A 6,000-nucleotide genomic window follows, 5' to 3' on the forward strand; every position below is an offset into this window, starting at 1 on the left:
TTAGTATAGTCTGCATATAAGGGTGTTTAGGATTCTGATTGAGCAGAAAATCTCTTTAGAAAAAAATATCAATTGTGGTCTATTTTTTAAGGTAATTCCATAAAATGATACCCTCTATTGTTCGGCATTTTGGGGACTTTTTGGCACGTTTTTCCCACTGAAATGATTTTAATGTTCTCATTGAATAGAAATATGTTTTTATCAACAATTGTCCCGATATGAACAATTTTTCAGACGCAACCCCAATACAACTTAATTTAGTATTTTAGATTCTCACTGGGTAAAAAATTTCTTTACCCAAAAATTATCAATTGTGGTGTACTTATTAAGATATTGCTCATTTTTGCCAAGTTTTTCCACCGAAAAAAAGAAAATCTTTCTACCAACAATTGTCTGGACATTGACCATGATTCAGATATATGCCCTATACAACAGTAATCTTAGTATTCTGTATTTTGAGATTTGTTTTTCTTATTTTGGATTCTTATCAGGTGGGGAATCTTCATAACAAAATTGTATCCCATAATTTTGGTTAATTTGAAGATGTTTGACACGTTTTTCAACTGAATGGGCTATGGTTGCTATTTTGTTGTCTAGTTTGGAATTCTCCCTTATTAACAATTATAAATATTGGCCGTTTCTTGGGTATATCCCATATAAAAAGGTCCAGCCCCTTTATATCAATTTCAAGGGTGATAGCCCCATTTTCCTATGTACACTTTCTCCTATGTTAAATGCCCATCTCATTGTCGAACGAACGACTTTTTAATTTAAAACATGTATTTAAAATCGATAATTTTCGAAAAGAGCTTCATTTCTCTCTAACTGTAACCCATTTACACTATTGTATAAAAATGTACTATACACTAAAATACCAAAAATATACCAACTAATGAAGGCCTCGATAATTAAAAATGGTCGTTAGAATATGGATAGTCTATGAAAAATAGTAATTCAGACTGGGCCTAAGTATTATACCAGCTCTCTTTGATTCATCCATTCTGGATTTAAAAAAATATTTTTTTATTTAATTTGAGCCCAATGTAAGAAGGTCCCTTAAAATATTTTTTTAAATTTTTATTTAATATGAACCTACATACTATAATTTTAACTCATTAGAATAAATTCAATTGGTGAATATCTTGTACTCTTTCGAATCCCTTTGAATTTTGGTTACATATATTCTACTGACCGGAAATCATGTCCGCCGTTTAATAGAACGACTTTTCTTAAAATTATTAATTATTTTTATAACCTTTCGAAGTCTTCGAATACTTATATGCAAATTAACAACACTTCAAAATAATAATGCATGTGAAAATCGCCAAAATTTTAAATTGAAAGTAATGGGTCCCCTTAAAGCTGTATAAACGGGAACAATTTTGAACACAATTTTTTATACTTATGTTAATGAGCCAGATCTGGATTTCTAAGTTTGTTAATTTTAAGCCGGTTGGTTTTTTTTTTTGTAATTAAACAATAGTTCTTCTATTTGACGTAATCTAAGTATTTATCTTAGTGGAATGTCGTAAACCTAAAGAGTACAGGATGGGCTCTGATATGAAGTATTATTATTAATTTGCGGAAAAAATAAAAAATTGCAAAATTGACTTTTTTAAAAATCGTGTTAGGATAATAAAAATTACAAAAATATTTCTTAGTGTAAAAGTTGTGCGTATCTTAAATATCTATCTAAATATAAAGTTTTGCATACCCTAAATAAGTTCTACCGAATTAAACTTTTTATATCCTCCACCTTTTTGGTTTTTGGACATACAAAATACCTAAAATTTATCGGAAATGTTATATAAGAACTATGCTGTGTGAGATTGAAACCAAATACGAAAACTACAGGCAATGTGGACTTAGGCCTTAAATATACAGAAAATATCGTATGTATAAACATAGACTTATATTGAATATGTTCTGTGAAGAAGTCTCGAACCGGCCAAAATCGTTAATGGATTTTTTTTTTTTTTTGAAAGCTTTATCTACTGTGTTCTATGTCGTTACCGAGTTTATGTTGATCAAGGATAAATACAATCCATGAGATATCAAATGAATATTTCAATTCGTAGCAATCATAATCGATATATCCTCCACAAAAAATATTGCTTAAAATGTCGGACAAAGTTATAATACTACTGCAAACTTTATACTTCGACCAATTTGAAAAAATATTTTCCTCTGCAAAAACTTTGTATTTACTTTTCCAAACATTGTTTGATCGATTTTGGATTTGTTTCAAAACCCTTTTTAAATTCGCCGTTAGCTATAGTAGATGTATATTTTTGTTATCTAGAGAAAGTAATCCGTTGTATACCATGATAGAAAGTTTATTCTCTATAGAAATGAAAATCTTTCTTTTATTTTGCGGAAGTATCAAATTATCAACACAATTTTGTTTGCAAAAAAAAAAAAAAGAAACACATAATTGATGGATACACCAATAAGTTTCTTTGAGGCATACGAATAAAATTGGTAAGAAATTAAAATACTTTTAAATTACATTTTATACTGTAATATGTGTGTTATGTATTAACAGTATTAATGGCTAAGAGAACAACATAGTTATTGTGGCATAAAATAATTTGTTGATCAAACATTAACGGTTCTTATTAGATTAGACCTGGTTCTTATATTTAAAATTAATGAATTAATATTTTTTTCATAGATATTATTTTCAAATTATCTTAAATTCAGTTTAATATGTTTTAAATCTTTTATTGATAGAAGGCCTAATTAAATATATATATATATTAAGAATAATATGTCTCTCTACCTCTCTATATGTTCATTGCAAAATAAAAAAATGCGTATCTGTATCCTCATTAATTTTTAACTTATCAAATAGGCAAAATATGTGCCTATTTCATCATTTTTTTTTTGGGATTTTCAAATAAATTATATCGATTATGTCCTTTGTTATTAAATCCAAAGACTTTCATAGATTTCATAACTTGCCAATTAATTGTATATCTCTCACTCAAATCTCTCTCTCGAAAGTCTCTTTATATTAAATTCTCTATGAAGGGACTAAAAAAAACTAAGGTATGTGTCTTAAGTCTTTTGTTTATAGCAGCTAGGTTTCCTAATTGGAAATCGAAATGTCTTTCTCTCTCTCTCTCATTCTTCTCCTTTCTTTTTTTGTTCACCATGTGAGAACCAGAGAAATACAAATGTTATTTATTAATTGCATATCACTTCACCCACCATGTCATGAGAAACAATGGGTGTGTCTTTAGCTTTTTGTTATTGTCAGGTGCTGCTTCTGTTGTCAAAAATAAACAAATTAAGCCAATCTAATATATAGTTATTAGCACAATAATCTCATCATTATTAATAATGAAAGTGTAACACTGGGGCGTCTGTCTATATTTACATACCCATGGCAAAATTCTCCCAGAACATAATTAATATTTATTAATAACCGTTGTTTAACATTTTTCTACATTGTTTACTTTTTGTCGGTTTTTGGTTTGTTGTCCAAAATTAGTGACCTCTTCTAGACGATGTGCAGTTGTGTAAAATGGCACACGGTTTAGCTTAGTATATCATCTGTATTATGTTAATTTTTTGCCAGCTTTGGCAGCAAACGAATTTGTAAACCGGTTCTATGCCAAAGAAGCATAGTTGTCGCCCCAATTAGTAAACCACTCAAGCGCTTAGCCATTAAGAGGAGAACAGCATAGAAATTACTGTCACCTCTTTCTATCGGAACAGAATGAACAGCTGGTAGAAATGCTATGCTTTAGTCATGCAAACAACTTCTTGTTTGTTTGGTTGTTTGGGGAACCAAGAAGCTCTTATCAGTCTGCAAAATTACAATAACAAAAACACCACAGACACGCAAATCAGTGACTTCACAAAACCAATCAATGGTACAACAAATACACAATATTGTGTTTTTGTTTTCTCAATCAAGACCTATAAAAGAATTGGTATTTTCATTTTCAGACAGTGGCAAAAAGTTGGAGAGTATTAAAAATTGGGTTAATCACTTCTTGAACGATAAGTGTAATTATTGTGGTCACCAACAACAACAACAGATGAAGTTTCTTGTTTTTGGATAAACAATTTTTTAAGAATAATTATCAATGTGCTGCCGTTCCGACATGTGCGAAACAGCTGGAAGGTGTTTTTAAAGTTCTTTTTCATATCTTTTATATGTTTAATAATGGGACTGTTGTGATTAATGTTTAACAGATCATAAGGTAGTGTAAGAAAATAACTTATATTAATCGAATGATTGAGAAATTTTTGGTGAAAACAGAGATATCAATTTAAAATAAAAATAATTTTGGCATGTATCAGATATCATTCGGATTCAAAGAATGAGGGTGTGTAGAATTAAAACCAGAAATATGGAAATTTATATTTTTTAGAGATTAGTAGTAGAATAGTCTAGATATAAAGTTTACGTCGTTATTCGTAAAAAGAAAGTTATTGGATCCACAGATATGTAACAAAAGATATAGTATTTCGTACGAATATACATATACAAAATTTGGTAGCACTGCACAGCAAGATTTTGGGGTTGGAAAATTTCTTAGCGAGTATATTAAGATACCAGTGGTGAACATTTACCATAGGTCAAGTTTTTGAGATATGACGTGATACATGAGTTATTGGTAACTCTAAAGTTTAAGGATGATGAGCTTTTTCTACGCTTACTCCATGCATGCTCAGAAAGGCTTTCATCCACTTGTGGAATTTTATTTATTTGCAATGAAGTTTCCGGATAATAATAAATTATATATGGTTGCACTCGCCATTCTACCTTCAGTTCGTAGAATATGTAAACTTTCATGTCAATCGGAAAAACTCAGAGTGTTTGTTACAGGATATGCGTAAAAATTATTTCTAACAAAAGTCTTAGGCTTTCAGGTTTCAATCCAAAGATGACACACTGGATCATTAAGATTATTATTAGACCAATTTTATTTTATAGTATATACAGTATGTCAAGAATGTGTTTACACATGGATAATTATTAAAAAAATTTAAATGTGCCCTCAGCTTTTAAAGTGTTCGCAACATACCTTAAAATAGTTAACAAAATGTCTAGCTTAGCTGGCTCGAGACAGAACATTTGTTCCATCAGCCGAACTTAAAAAGACTTCTCGCCGCGTTGACCCATTTCGAAAGACTCTGCCTTCATATGTTGACTTTTAATTCGCATTTTATTCGAATTCGTGGGCTTCCCCTTCAGCATGAACCATTACTAGGGCATCCTCATCCATTTGCATTACATGGCCTAGCTACCGCAGTCGCTGCAGCTCGATACGATTGACTATGTCGATGTCCGTGTATAGATGGTAAATCTCGTGGTTCATTCAACGCCGATATTCACCGTCGACGCAGATCGGAGAATTTTTCTCTCAAACACTTCAAGAGATGCCTCATCTGCTTGTGCAAGTACCCATACCAAAGACATAGAAACCGTAAAGACTCGACAAAATGCATTTTAACAAAATAGTTTATGAAAAAATATCTAGGGGGAATCAGGCATAACAGAAGAATGTTAAGAATAAAATCGCCAATACGCGAATATGTGTGCATAAAATGCAAATATAGTCAGAGATCTGCACTTAAAATATTTGTTTTTATTTTATAAGCTTGCAATATAGCTCTTAAAACGTTTAATACTGTTCGCTCTGTTGTTATGATATCGTAACAACAGAGGAAAAGCCATCTGTTGGAAATTGTTTACGTATCAATTGTCCTATCTTTATACTTTTATGTCTTTGCCCATACTTCTGATGTATGAACGGTGATACTACCCAGAAATGGTAGTATGGCCGTTTTGTAAAGTGTGCGTTTGGTCTGGTTTCTAAACTGCATACTCAGACCATAGTAGCATCTGTTGACCAACACTATACTTCTCCGAATTTCCAAACTGATGTCATTAGTTTCATTTATGACAAATAAAGTATTGAACTATCTCGAAGTTCCACAGTTGGTCTGAGTCTACTGGACGTCTTGCGCGTTGATACCATC

The sequence above is a fragment of the Musca vetustissima genome, unplaced genomic scaffold (genome assembly GCF_032173495.1).
Source record: "Musca vetustissima isolate MV318-11 ecotype Yass unplaced genomic scaffold, APGP_CSIRO_Mvet_v1 utg488, whole genome shotgun sequence".
NCBI lineage: Eukaryota > Metazoa > Arthropoda > Insecta > Diptera > Muscidae > Musca > Musca vetustissima.